General features: G+C 46.0%; 1 protein-coding gene across 2 annotated transcripts in view; it reads right to left on the bottom strand.

Moving 5' to 3' along the window:
• osbpl3b (oxysterol binding protein-like 3b) overlaps positions 1-12908 on the bottom strand; it is a 92909-nt gene extending 80001 nt beyond the window's left edge. For both annotated transcript variants that reach the window (XM_007900520.2, XM_007900521.2), the window contains exon 1: positions 12535-12908. The gene's annotated coding sequence lies outside the window, so the exon portion shown is untranslated. The remainder of the gene's footprint in view (positions 1-12534) is intronic.
• Positions 12909-16212: the final 3304 nt, after the last annotated feature.

Here is a 16212-nt window from a genome sequence, read left to right as displayed (position 1 = left end):
GTCCCAAAAACTAGTAATATTTTGTTTTCTTCCGCAATGCTTAATTACTGCAAAGCGTTTTGAGATGTTTGATGCACTAATGAACGTTCTTTCTTTCAACTTGCCCACTCTTGCCTTTCTGTGCGTAAATTCTCCGGGATTAGGTAAGAAGGGTGTGTCCCTCTGAGGCACATTCCATACCAGACAAACAAAACCCATACATATGTGAAATTCTCAGTGGTTTGAATTGGAGACTCTCAAGCACAGTGAATGGTTTCTGCTTGTCACGTTCTCTGCAGACAAAAAATAAAGTTCCAATTTAATCTAACACAATTCAGCCTGCAATACTGCTGATTATTTTTTCTAAAATCCACATTTTGACTCAACATACCCTTCCTACCAATCCTCCTCCGCGCTTCTCCACACACACCCCACCCGCTTCCCCCCCTTCGTGTGCTGCCTGCCCCTCCACATCGTCCTGTAAGATATTTACTTTCTCTCCAACAAAGCCCTCAACATCCATGACCTCATCCTTGACAACAACATTGCATCCTGGCTCTCACTGAAACCTGGATTCCTCCCTGCGACGTGTCCCCCTCACTGAGACAACCCCAGCTGGTTACACCTTCCAGCAGATCCCACAACCCAAACCATCATGGCAGTGGCGTGCCTCTCATCTACAGGGCTTCATACCGTCTATCCCTTAGTCCTCCAGAACCTTCCCCTTCTTTGAACGTCTTGCTTTTTACCATCCCTCCAATCTCTCCCTAAAAATTCTCATCTATTGTTTCCTCCCTCCCCCAAAATCCTCCTGCACTTTTCTCTCCAACATCTCTATCCTTCTGTCTTCCCTCTCCTTCTGCTCTGAAAACATCCTCATGTTGGGCGACTTCAACCTCCGCTTCACTCCTGCTGATGATTCCTCCCTCCCCTCCTCTTTCAATCTCTCCCTTCATATTAACTCCACCACCCACATCCATGGTCAGCCCCTTGACCTGGTGATTACCCAGGGCCTCACTGTTTCGGACATTACCATCACGATAAAACAATCTCAAACTATTCCTTCATCTCCCTTAACTCCTCCACCCCACTCCCTGCCGCCCAACCCAATTATATTTGTGGAGTCCTGTAGCTCAGTGGTTAGAGCACTCGCTTTGCAAGTGAGAGACCTGAGTTCAATTCCAGGCAGAGGGCGAAACCTTGGGCAAGTTTCCTTACTCCACACGCCTAATAATCCCTTCAAAACCCAAAACAATAATAATTTGGTCATTTTCAATCTACGACTGTTTGTGCGACATTGCTGTGCGCAATTGGCTGCCGCGTTCGCCCACAAATATACAGTCAATTCACTTTCCAGTGTGTTCTGTGAAGCGCTTTGGGACGTCCTCCCGATGTGAAAAGCGCTATATCAAATGCACGGATTATTATTATTATCTGCCCCTGGGGGAAAAAAAAATCACCCCCATACTCCCTCTCCGCGAGTCATCTGAACTCCACTGAACTTCCACAACAACCTTACTTCAGTAATCCACCTTCAAAACTCCCTCACTAACATCCTTGGCCCCATCACCTCCCACAAAGCCTCTTGGTACACTACCTACCACCTCTTCCTCAAGTCACAGTACGTGCCGATGAATGCATCTGGCTCAAATCCAACCTAATGCACCAACGCCAGATTTTGTGGATCACGCCAAACCTTACCGCTTACCTTCCCATACCTCTCCTCCAACTACGAGATGTTGTACTTCCTTGGGTCCAAAATCCCAAACTCTTCCTTCCACATCCCTCCACATGGGTTAGAGGACATGAGCTGCAGAGTTCAGACTATTCAGAACTCTGCAGCTCATGTCCTCTAACCTATTAGGCTCTGTGAGCCCATCAACTCTATCCTCACCCTATACTACTGGCTCCCTATCCCCCAGAAGTTGGGAGTTGAAGATCTTTGTTCTCACTTTTAAATTCCTTCACAGTCCTGCCTCACCCTACCTCTGTGACCTTCTAAAACCTACCAAACCTGCCCTCTCTCTCTCTCTCTGCTCAGCAGGCAATAGTCTGCTTCATGTCCCTCGCCCTGCCCGCCCTACTATCAGTCGTTGGACCTTCAGCCTTAATTCTCTGGAACTCCATTCTGGAGTCCCGTTGCCTTGCCTTTTCCCTCGCTTTCTTCAAGGTCCTTCCGACAATGCCTTCGATCATCTTCCCACGCCCACTGACCCCCACCCCTACCAATTTTAACCCCCAGATTGGATACAAACCATTGACTGTCCAGCACCTTGGAAAATCCTCCCAAGGTGAAAAGTCAGGTGTTAAATACATGCAATTTATTGTTGTAAAATCACAAGAGTAGTCAATTCCTTTCTGTTACTGCAGTATTTCCAGGATGTAATATCATCCAAGTATCCATAATTCTATACTATATGATGTAGCCTAACCAGGCCATTGGAAGCCTGAATGTAAAATGTAAAGTGGGGGCAACTTTTGTAAACGTGGTGTCTTCAAATACTCCAAAAAAGGGAAGGGAACAGGTTATTAGAATGAGAAATCATATGGTAAGAGTGAAACTATTTATTTCATGGTAATAGCCCTCTAGTTCACTTATTGACAGCAATCCACTCCTGTCCCTATTGTTCACGTTAATAATTTTTTTAATATTCTGCTATGCTTCTCAGTACAACTCTAAATTACAATTCAATAATGATTTCTGAGCGAAGCCTTGTACTGCTTTCGGGGAAACGTAATTGCAAAATCAAATGTACAAATTCACCAGACTTCCAAGTCTCTGGAGTGCCCCATATCGTTGAGCTGTGTATTGCAACATTACTTCAAGGTTTTGAAACATGGCTAGAGTTTTCTCACTTCTGATTTTTTTAAAATTGTTGTGACATAAATTGTAAACTAATGTAATAGAGAATACAGCTGAATGTTTTAGTGCAAATGGAAAGACCGGAACAAATGATTTTCCTTCAGCTTTTAGCTACCATTATATAACGATCAGCAAATCCTCGAAGGGAAAGCCACAGTAAGTAAAATGCAATGCTATCACCTGCACAAAGTTCATGCTAAGGGTACTTGTGTACATAAGAAGTCAAATGGATTGGTTTAATGATGATCTTAATCAATATGGGAAGTGGAAAGGAGAAACTTCAGACAGCACCAATGCTCAGGAAAATAAGGAAACTGAAGGAAGTTGTGCTGGTTATTTGCTAAAGAACAAAGTAGTTCCCCATAAGGAAAACTAGTTGATTTGGGCATGATATGAATCATGACTGAACAGTAGTTGGGAAATAATTCTCATTTTGAAATAAAATCTATATACAATATATCACCATTTTGCTTTTAAACAAAGAAAAGAACATTCACAATACCCATATTTTAATAAATAACATTCCTTACATTGGTCTTGTGCCTTTCATGTCAGGAGAACGTCTCAAAGCACCAAAAGGATATACTGTAAAGTTTAGTGACTTGTATATTTTTTGTGGGCAAATGCAGCAGCCAATTTGTGCACAGCAATGTCCCATTCTCCACCTTGAAATGAATGACCAATTTTATATGGGGGATTGTTGGTCAGGACACTGGGAGGAACATTCTTCTCTTTTCAAATAGTGCCATGGGATCTTTAACGGCACTTGAACAGGCACATGGAGCCTTTGTTTAATGTCCTATCTGAAGGACGCCACTTCCACCAATGCAGCACATTTCAGCCGTGCATTCGATCGCCAGCTTTGCCTATATGAGTTTCAAGTCCTAACATGGGGCTTGAAACTACAATATTTTAATTCAGAGATGAGAGTACTCCCAACTGAGCCAGGCTGATGCACAGTAATGCAGTGTGCATTCTCTAGTATGCAATGTGTGATTGCACACTAGAGAAACATAATGTTAAATGAATGATGACATCAAATGGGCTGAAGGCCTTTTGATTTCATCCAAAACTTTCTTGTAATCTAGTAATGTTGTAAATATTTATTTCTTGGTCAACCGGGTGTCTGACACATGCGGAAATCCATCACCATGCTTAAAGAGTATCCAAACCAAGCTGAGATTTCCATTGCATTCCACCTACACATCGAAATCCCAGAGATAGATTGTTGGAATGAAATGCACACTCTCTCCCTGGAGGGATGAATCGTGGTTACCTAATTCCGTAAAGTATTAGATCAAGAGCCAAGGCTTGGGGACCCCCGAGTGTGTGTTGAGGTTCTGCTGGAGTCTTAACCAGCTAAAACTGCATAGCTTGCCATTGATATCACTGTTTGGCAAGCTTTCCCACTGCTGGTCCATCTAAGAACACCCTACCCATTCGTGCTTTGGTTTGCACGGTTAACAGGAGCTGACCCTAGCAAATGAATTCTGCGGACCGACCCGGCTCAGGAACCAGACTACTCAGACCGTCACAGAGGGCTCGCTCGATTCTGAGATTCCAAGTATATTGGCTTAAAACTAATTTATGCCTTGTTTGCAAACTTATTTTTGATCCACATTATTTTGCAATTTACGTGTTAGATACATTAAACTGCACAGGTGAGATGATGTATCATAACTGCTGTAAACAAAACTTTGCTGTAAACAAAACTTTGCTGTAAACAAAAGTTTGCTGTAAACAAAAGTTTGCTGTAAACACAATCAGCGACATACCCGACAGCAATGACAGGAGGTAATAAAAGAGACTTAAAATATGTTTTTATGGGCATTAAAGTGGATGATTAAACTCCACTGGTACTACTGTCAGCAACAGTTACTCTGAATAATTCTCTCCCAGCACAAGTAATATAACCTATAAAGGAGTCTTTTCTGGCTGCAAAGCACAATTGGATGCATGTACTGCAAATTGACTACCTAATCCAGACAGATGTTTGTAACATTCACCTCTGGGTCTGAAGGTTGTTTAAACTGAGATCAGGCTACAATGACACTGTTCAGTACAGGGGGAGAGCTACAATGTCAAAGGTGCCATCCTTCACATGAACCATTAAACCGAGATCTCATTTGTCTGTTCAGATGGATGTTTAAAAGCTCTCGTGACATTACTGTAAAGGCAGCTTCTTCTGGTGTTCTCACCAACAATCCTCCAGATACATTAGCAATTACTTAGAAAGCGCTTTGAGACATCTGAATGTTATGGATGGAATATTAATTGTAAGGATTTATTGAATTATTAGAGCCCTGTTGGAAAGCCATGCTAGGTTTGTCCATATTGACCCATATCTGGGCAGCCACAAAGCTACATACAGACAATTACTAAAAGGAAAATATACAAGGTGACCAAAAAGTTGTGATATCTACCCTATTACCTAAAAAAATATATATTTATGTAGCGTCTTTCATGTCGGGGGAGTGGGGGGGGAACTTCTCAAAGTGCACACGCAGATACACGCACGCATACATGCGCACGCACATGGGCACGCGCACACACGGGGGGGCACACACACACGGGCACGCACGCACACTTGAAAGCTTTCTGTATCCCAGGGGTTTTTAAAATGCATACTGCCCTGGGAGGTAACATTTTAAAATCACCCAATCAACTAAATATTCAGATATTGAAAGTTCAATTAAAAGTTTTCAAAACTCAACATCTAACCAATAGCTCTTTTAGAAAAAAAATCATCTTGCCTATTTTTCTACTCTTCTCCCTTCTTCTCCTGAAAACATTGGATTGCTTTCCCCATCCCCTTCTTCCAGGATAACTTCCTAAGAGTTCCTGGTCCTCCAGTACCTCGCACAATTAGTCATGACTGATTATTTGACAGCAAGTATTGGCAGGCTATTTTCAATGCATTGTAAATGAACCCAATCCTTTCTTTACTTGATACCAAGGGCACTGGATAGTGACCAAAAATAGGAACTCAATCTACCCACAATGAGGTCAGTTGCAATGCCTCATAAGGTTGCTCCAGCAGCTATCAGACTTCTCAGCACTGACTGGGATTCAAATCTGCAAACATTGGGCCTGTGTGACCTTATGCTACACCAGGCAGTGCTTTTAACAACAACACCATCAACACCAACAACAACAACAAAATTACATTTGTATAGCGTCTTTCACGTCGGGAGGACGTCCCAAGGCGCTGGACAGACAAGGTTACGGACGTTAACCACCACATATCAGATACAAAGAGCTGAAGAATTTAATTTTGCAGCCTTGAAACAAAGGGAATGTCAATGTGCAAACACAATTTATAAAATAAAATTATTTCAACTTTTTAAAATCTAACACACCAAGTTGTTTCAAAGGGCTACATATAAAAAATCATGTTAGATGAATTGGACTGTAAAAATCTAAGAAATGTGGTTGGATGATTCTTTGAATAATTCTCGTTATAGTAATATTCAGGCAATGTTGTATTGACATCTAAACAGAGCAACAACAACACATTTATATACATCTTTCATGTCCAGAAAGATGCTGGACAATCCTGGGTGTGCAGCTGAGCTGGGAAAAAGATAACCGAAGAGTGGTCAAAGAGAAGGTATTGAGGTGGACCTTGAAGAAGGCAGGAAAGGGGCTCCGGAATGGAATTCCAGAGAGTTGGGAAGATACACTGAAAGCTCAACCGCCGATAGTGGTGGGGGAGGGTAGAGCGGACGACGTGAAGCAGGCCAGTGCCTGCTGAGCGAAGGAAATGGGCAGGTTTGTAAGGTTTGAGAAAGTCTCAGAGGTAGGGTAGGGCAAGACCGTGGAGAGATTTAAAGTTTAGGACGAGGATATCAAACTCAATCTGCTAGGGGATGGAGAGTCAGTGTAAGCGGGAAAGGATGGAGGCAATACTTGCAGAGCCTGGTGTGGGAAAGAAGACGAGCTGCAGAATTCTGACATTCTGTGGCTCGTGGAGAGAAGAGGCGGGCAGTCGACATTTTGGAGTAGAACAAAACTGTTCGATTAAAGGGATTAATCCACTTTACAATGTATTCTGTGAAGGGCATTGAGACAGCTCAATGAAACGCTAAGGCAGTTTACCACAACCCAGTAAAGCAAAGAATGCAAAGAATGTCAAAAAGCTAACACAAATCAGTGATCATCTCATTCTCCACCCTAAACAAAGTTCTGCACGGGCTCTGCAAGGTGGAGCATGCATTCACGTAGACTAATGCTGTCAGCGCCTGACGAGTTTATTTTATAAAATAAACAAATTATTGTGAAGCACTTTGAGACATCTCAACAATAGGTTAAGGCTCTTTATCAAATGCAAGAATTATTATAATATTATTATTAAATGCTGTCTTCTGTAACACCAACCCCCAATCATATCTGAATAGGCTTATCTCTCAGATCACCTGTAGGGGACAGCAATATTGTTTCCGTTTTATAATATCCGACGATAAGGAAATGAACGTTGGAATTCTGAACAATTGTCAAGAGTGCAGTGCAATCCACTCTGGACTATAAACAAGGGCAAATTCCACAGCAATGGCAACACAGGATTTTCTAGAGGAAGTTGCTCTATAATATGATACACTAATGCCAATAAACTACCGATTACTTCAAGCTCATTGTATACTGTACCCTCTGAACCTTCACAATCCCGGATTTTATTCCACTAAGGATGCTATGAAATTTTAAAAAATGGATCTGCTCACGTTACATACCTACCCACCCCCATTCAGTATTAACCAACTTCACAACAGATCCTTTGTTTCCAGTGGCAGATAGCATCGATATTGTAGCAAAGAGGAAACGTGCTAAGTTGAAAAAGTTCCCATACAACAGTTACTGTATTGCCTTTGATTCTGTTCCAGCAATACATCTCATGATGGTTTGTTCACACACAGCAGGATGCATTCAAGATCTGACCCAATTACATAAAGCAAGGAGGGAAAAAGTCAAGTTTCTACCAACATCCAAACGACAAAGTATGCCATCATTCTAATAATATCTGATTTTTGTTCTGGACGATGTTGTTGATTTATATTAATAAAATAAATAATCCTTGCATTTGATATAGCATGTTTCACGTCTTCTAGACGTCTCAAAGCACTTCACAGAATATACTGTAAAGTGAATTGACTGTATATTTTGTGGGCAAAACGCAGCAGCCAATTGCGCATAGCAGTGTCCCACAAACAGGCATGATTGAGTGACCAAATTATTATTATTATATTATTTTTTGAGGGATTATTAACTCCGGAAAAGCAATCCGCTAATCGACTAACACAGGTTCCTACTTACTGCTAGGTAAACAGGCATGTGGAGTAAGCAAACATTTCATCAAACCCAGGTTTCTCACTTGTGAGGTGAGTGCTCTAACCACTTGAGCTACAGGTCTCCACAATGAACAAAGGAGTGGCAAGCTAGACTTTGAGTTCAAAATCACAACTGGAGTTTCAGGAACATTCAAAAGAAAAGAATATAAAATTTGTTTCAATCTCTCCAATATCTAAGTTGGCAAATGTACTACATAGTTTGTGAAACTGAGTCATGCATAGCAAGAAAGATCCAAGATCCAAACTTGCAATCCTAAGTGCTACTTCAATTGATCTTTGGTGTGCTATCAACAGGGGTACTACAATTTGCCTCAGTAGCCTGGAGCTAGGAAGGTGGGGGAAAAAAAATCAGCTAACCTAATGACCCTTCTAGGCAGCGTTCATATCAGGTGTGGACAGGATGGGTGCGGCTTGGCTGTAACACTGCCTACAGTTACACAGCCTCATACTCAGCGTGTACTCATACATGAATAATGGATACTGAGGGGCATGCTCGGAGCATGCAGAACCATTAACAATATGAATCAGTAGTTTTAAGATTTAAGAGAAGGGCATAATTCTCACTGCTAAATTGGGTGCAATGATTGTACAATATAAAATTATGAGCATAATAAACCCGATGAGCGCTTGCAATGAAATGAATAGCTTTCCTCATTTAACAAACCAGCTCTGCAAGTGACCTATCCATATGTTTCAACTCATTTCCATTTCACTATACATATCAACACTTACTTGGCTTAGGACCATGCTGAGAATCACGTTTTGTTTTAATTAGGCATTTAAATGCATAGGTAACTAATATCAGAGCATTGTATTAAAATTATTCAACAAATAATATACATAGATAGAGCTAATATACTGCCAGGAGAGCGAGATTGAATCCTGTAGCTCAGTGGTTAGAGCACTCGCTTTGTAAGCGAGAGACCTGGGTTTGATTTCCGTCAGGGTGAAACCTTGGGCCAGTTTCCTTACTCCACACGCCTAATAATAATCCTTCAAGAAAAAAACAATAATAATAAATTGGTAAATTCAATCCACAACTTATGTGGGTCACTGCTGTGCACAATTGGCTGCCGCATTTCGCCCACAAATATACGGTCAATTCACTTTACAGTCTATTCTGTGAAACGCTTTTGAGATGTCTAGAAGACGTGAAAAAGTGCTGTATCAAATGCAAGGATTATTATTATTGGTTGGAATGGTGTCGGGCCTTTTTAAATCTAGAGAGAATTATTGATGACTTGAACAACTTTTAGATGTTAAGTAGATTGTGTCACAAATTCACCGAAATACTGCAAAAAAAATGTGATTCATCCCCCCCCCCCCCCCCGAAACTAAGGTAACAAAAGTAATGTTCCTGCTAACCAGAGGCGACGTGTGCATTAAGGCGTTAATCGCACTTCACAATCTGGGTTGTCCACACCCTTAGGAGCAGATCAGGCAAAGAAAGGTTCACTGCTTTGCAATTCCCCGCAGTGACACGAGAGAGAGAGAGAGTCCTGTAGCTCAGTGGTTAGAGCACTCGCTTTGTAAGTGAGAGACCTGGGCTCAATTCCAGGCAGAGGGCGAAACCTTGGGCAAGTTTCCTTACTCCACACAGAGCCTAATAATAATCCCTCCAAAACCAAAAACAATAATAAATTGGTCATTTTCAATCCACGACTGTTTGTGGGACATTGCTGTGCGCAATTGACTGCCGCGTTCGCCCACAAATATACAGTCAATTCACTTTACAGTATATTCTGCGAAGCGCTTTGGGACGTCCTCCCGACATGAAAAGCGCAAGGATTATTATTATAGAGATCACCATCAACCCAAGGGTTTGGCCATTGACACTGAAGTGCAAGAGTTCCTTCTGCTTTCTGGTCATTGGAGCGAATGAGACATAATTTTATGTTCTTTTCTCTCCCTGAACACACGGGAGAGAAGAGAAGAGAAAAGCGCACCGCATCTGCACCACGTAAACTCCATCCTCCGGGCTCCCAAGTTACTGAAATGTGATCTAATTGTATAGCACAGACTCTCGCTGTGTGTGGGGGGGGGGAGGTTGTACTTCAATGCAACACTTTTATGCTCCGTTTCCAACACAGTGAATAGTTGTAAATCCACCCACACCCCAAAACCCCCCCACCCCAAACCCCCCCACCCCAACCCCCCCACACATCCCCACCCCCCCACCCCAAACCCCCCCACACATCCCCACCCCCCACCCCAAACCCCCCCACACATCCCCACCCCCCCACCCCAAACCCCCCACCCATCCCCACCCCCCACCCATCCCCCCACCCCAACCCCCCACCCATCCCCACCCCAAACCCCCCCACACATCCCCACCCCACCCCCCACCCCCCACACATCCCCAGCCCCCCCCACACATCCCCAGCCCCCCCCCCCACACACATCCCCAGCCCCCCCCCACACATCCCCAGCCCCCCACCCCAACCCCCCCCACACATCCCCAGCCCCCCCCCAAACCCCGCACCCATCCCCACCCCACACACCCCAAAAAAAATCGTTTTAAAATAAATAAACAGTGCAATGAAACCATCGTCTCATTCCCCTTTTGGAACCACATTAAAAACCCGGGTCACCGACTTGATTCCCCGCTGATCGGCGTGAATTGTTTTTGCAAACACTCAATTTAATAATAATAAATCCTTTGTCAGATTCACAGGTGAACACTCTGACGGTCTCACCCGCACTGACAGCCGAAACCGTCCCCGTGGTCGGACCCCTCGCAAACTCGCAAGTTTGTTTCATGAAGTCTTCCGATATCCAACAACACACACAACACACACACACACAACCCCCCCCCCCCCACACACACACACACACACAACCCCCCCCCCCCACACACACACACCCACCCCCACACACACACACCCACACACACACACACACACACCCACACACACACCCACCCCCCCCCACACACACACCCACACACACACACCCCCCCACACACACCCACCCCACAACACCCCCCACACACACACAACACCCCCCCCCACACACACAACACCCCCCCACACAACACCCCCCCACACACACCCCCCCCCACACACACACACCCACACACAACCCCCCCCCCACACACACACACACAACACCCCCACACACACACACCCCCCCCCCCACACACACACCCCCCCCCCACACACACCCCCCCCCACACACACACACCCACACACAAACACCCCCCCCCACACACACACACACACAACACCCCACACACACACCCCCCCCCCCACACACACACCCCCCCCCACACACACACCCCCCCCACACACACACACACACACACACCCCCCCCCCCCCCCCACACACACACACACACACACCCCCCCACACACACACACACAACACCCCCCACACACACACACACAAACACCCCCCCCACACACACAAACACCCCCCCAGACAGACACTCACACACAGACAGACACTCACACACAGACAGACACTCACACACAGACAGACACTCACACACAGACAGACACTCTCACGCACACACAGACACTCTCACGCACACACAGACACTCTCACGCACACACAGACAGACAGAGACAGACACACAGACAGACACACACAGACACACACACAGACACTCACACACAGACACACACACACAGACACACACACACAGACACACACACAGACACACACAGACACACACTCACACACACACAGACACTCACACACACAGACACTCACACACACAGACACTCACACACACAGACACTCACACACACAGACACACACACACGCAGACACACACACACAGACACAGACAGTCACACACAGACACACACACACACAGACACTCACACACACAGACACTCACACACACAGACACTCACACACACAGACACTCACACACAGACACACACACACAGACACACACACACAGACACTCACACACAGACACTCACACTCACACACACAGACACACACACAGACACTCACACACGCAGACACACACACGCAGACACACACACACAGACAGTCACACACAGACACACACACACACAGACACTCACACACACAGACACTCACACACAGACACACACACACAGACACACACACACAGACACTCACACACAGACACTCACACTCACACACACAGACACACACACAGACACTCACACACACAGACACTCACACACACAGACACTCACACACACAGACACTCACACACAGACACACACACACAGACACACACACACACACACGCGGGACAAGTGGTGCTTTCTGCATTACGGACTGAGTTCAAAAGCCGATCAGAGCGGCCGCCTCCCGCCTCCCGCCTGTGCCTTCCCCGGGAGTCAGCCCGAGCCACGCACCGCTTACCTGCGTGTTGGAGCTCTCCCGCAGTCTGATCTGCTGGGGATGGCCCGGCTGTTTGCCCTCTCTCCCTCTCCCTCTCTCCGGCTGTGCAGCCGATTTTTTATTTTTATTTTGCAGCTTTACTGCGGAGCGAACTGAAGTGAAGAAGCGGTGCGAGGCTGCGGGGCAGAGGGACAGTCCAGCACCGACCACACAGAAAAGAAAAGTTGGCTACTGCACAGCAAAGCAACACCAGGCGGCGAAGTAACAGCAGCAGCAAAGCGGGTGGAGGGGATGGCTGCAGAAACGAGAGAGAGAGAAAGAAAGAAAAAATGCCACGACCAAAGGTCGGTGTTGCAGTGAGTGAGGGAGTGAGTGAGTGAGGGAGGGAGGGAGGGAGTGTCGGGGGAGAGGAGGAGAGCAGAGCACTGACTGCACAGCTGAGAGCTGCTCTCCCTCCAACTCCACAACTCGCTCCCGGGGCGGGACCGCCTCTCGGCTGTCAATCAGGCGCCGCTCGCCCTCTGTGACGTCGAGCGCCCCGCCCCCCACGCTCCTTTTCCATGACGCGCACCTGCCAATCAACCGGTGGCTCTCCCCCCCCCCAGGTCCCCTCACCTCACCGCACAGCACCGCACCGCAGCGTTGTCAGGTTGGGCGGGTTTTCCTCCAATTGGGCGGGTTTTCCTCCAATTGGGCGGGTTTAGCTTGCCTGTGCGTGTAAAAAAAAATCCCAGCTTTGGGCGGCCGCCTGATTTTTAATTTTTTTTTAAGTTCAAACCTGTAACCAACCCCCCCCCCCCCCCACACCCCACCCCCTCCCTCACACACACACACACACACTTTGAAGATCTTCTCTTAAGCTTCAAAAGCACTATCCTAAATTGACCAGTCTGCCACCCATTGGGAGGCAACACATGATATTGGGCTACTTTTGGGCTAGGGTTTTGTTGACTTTGGGCTACAAGGAGTTTTTAATCTCTGGCCGCGCTGCCGGCAGATGGGGGATGCAGAAAGAGGTGGGCATAACACGTGTTTAGCTGGCGGTTGGCAACTGGCAATGCCAGTCCGGGTACCCAGGTGATGCAGAAGGCCCTATACTGCAAGTGCTGCCCAATTACCAAAAAAAAAGCCTTCCTCCCTATCCCTCACATCACAATAACAAGATTATATTTCTATAGCGCCTTTCACATCAGGAGGACATCCCAAGGCGCTGGACAGAGTACAGCATTTCAGACCCGAGTTGGGGTCAGGGGGTTAGGAGAGAGGGGAGGGGAAGGGGGGTAGGGGGGTGGCCGATGGCATGGTCGAAGAGGAGAGTCTTGAGGCGGGACTTGAAGGAGGCTGAGGAGGGGGCGAGGCGGAGTGATTGGGGGATGGAATTTCAGAGGTTGAGGGCAGAGTGGCTGAAGGCTCTCCCACCAATGGTGGGGCAGGTGGGTCGGGGGATGCGGAGCAGGCCAGAGCTGGCTGAGCGGAAGGAGCAGGCGGGATGGTAGGGGTTAGGAGGTCACAGAGGTAGGGTGGGGTGAGGCCGTGGAGGGCTTTGTAGGTGAGAACCCGGATGTTGAACTGGATCCTCTGAAGGATAGGGAGCCAATGGAGTCGAGCGAGAATGGGGGAGATGGGGTCATGGAGTTTGGTGCGGGAGAGGACACGGGCTGCAGAGTTCTGGATTATCTGCAGCCTGTGGAGGGAGGGGTTGGGAAGGCCGACAAGCAGTGATGAAGACGTGAACAAGAGTTTCAGTGGCCTGAGGGGTGAGGTAGTGGCGGAGTCGGGCGATGTTACGGAGGTGAGGGAAGGCAGAGCGGGTCATGGCTTGAATGTGGGGAAGAAAAGACAGTTGAGGGTCGAACAAGACACCCAGGTTCCTGACTGGCTTGGTGAGTTGTAGTGAGCGACCATGGAGGTTGATGCTGCCAGAGCCTGAGGTGCTGAGGCGCTGGCGCGAGGCAATCAGGAGGGCCTCAGTCTTGTTCACATTCAACTGTAGGAAATTTGCCCTCATCCAGGACTTGATGTCCGACAGACAGTCTGTCAGAACAGCAGTGGTCCTGGAGTTGAGGGTGGAGGCAGAAAGATAAAGTTGGGTGTCATCCGCATACATATGGAAGTTGACCCCATGTTTGCGGATGATGTCACCAAGGGGGAGCATGTAGGTATTAAAGAGGAGAGGGCCAAGGACAGAGCTCTGGGGGATGCCAGACGTGACAGTGCGGGGGCTGGAGGAGAAACCGTTAGAGGCAACAGAGTGGAGATGGTGAGAGAGATAGGAATCGAACCAGGCAAGGGCAGACCGGTGATGATTAAGTAAAGAGGAGAGGCGGTGTATGAGGATGGAGGGTCGACAGTGTCGAAGGCGGCAGAGAGGTCGAGGAGGACAAGGAGGCAGAGGGAGCCCTGATCACAGATGTTCAGTATGTCATTAGTGACTTTGACCAGTAGATCAAAGATGTTTGGCCACATATAGATCAATGTGACCAAATAACTGAAACAAACTCTTTTTGGTCCACTGGCCAGATGTCCAACAAATGCAGGAGCCCATTACCATGCTTAAGAGTACCCAAATCAGACTGAGAGTTCCACATATGTATGCCACTTACACAAGGAAAATTACTTGTGTCTGGAATAGAATTCACACACACTCTCTGTGGAGGCACTCACCCTGCTTGCCTAATTACCAAGAGTATTGAGTGCAGATTGGCAAGCGAAAAGGCCTGAGGATCCCTGAGTATACTAGAGTTATCTAGATAAAATCAAATTGGTTGCCATTGAGAGCACTGTTTGCCAAGTAGTGTATACAAAATGAGAAACTGGTTCGGGTTAACCGTAACCCTACTTTTTCTTAATCATGTTTAATTAATTGAATTTGTCAACAATTCATTCATTAATTACATGGATGCACACTTTTGCAAAGTGAAGTGTTGAAATTTAGTCCAGATTTAAAGATCTTTGCACTGGGTTTTAGATGTTGGGGTTAACTATACAGTATATATTATTCAGTCGTGGACAGTTCAAATCAGTGACAAACTGCTGGAAAGAATTGATCTAGAGAAAACCACTGGAATTTTTTTTAGATCCATCAAGGGATGTGATTTTGAGAATATATGTTTAATGTCCTGTAGCTAAAAATGTATTTTGTGGAACACTGTAAAGACGAGAGTTGCCAAAACAAAGCTTTAGAATTTACATCATATCCATACTCTCCTTGTTGCTGGGCGTGGTATTTATTCACTGAAAATAATTATAAAAAGTTGAGCAACAAGCCAAAGAATATGTGCTCAGAAATGTTGTACAATGTATACGGATCTGTAAGAAATCTCATTGTCAGATAAGATGACTCAGCTATGCAAGAATTTGTGGCAAGCAATGATGTGTGTGAAAGTCAGCGCTTGCAATAATAATAAAGTCTAACTTGCATCGCCTTCAACTGCCTTTAGCTAGAATTGACCACTTGCAGAAATCAATCATCTTGGACCGCTGTTGTGAAGATTACAAGGACAATTATCAAAAACTTGTGCCTCAAAGACATGAAGCTGGCTTTCAATCATAGCAGTGCATGATCATTTCCTCATTACCCTGCCAGCAGTATTGTCAATCTATGAATATTTTAGAGCACTGATAGTAAACCTTAGTGATATTTTAGTTCTACATTGTAGAGTTTGAACAATAGTCTTTAAAGTTTTTTTTAAATTTGTT

Source organism: Callorhinchus milii, unplaced genomic scaffold (genome assembly GCF_018977255.1).
Source record: "Callorhinchus milii isolate IMCB2004 unplaced genomic scaffold, IMCB_Cmil_1.0 Scaffold2, whole genome shotgun sequence".
NCBI lineage: Eukaryota > Metazoa > Chordata > Chondrichthyes > Chimaeriformes > Callorhinchidae > Callorhinchus > Callorhinchus milii.
The sequence above is the reverse complement of the archived record's forward strand: the minus strand, read 5'-3'. Positions and strand labels throughout refer to the sequence as shown.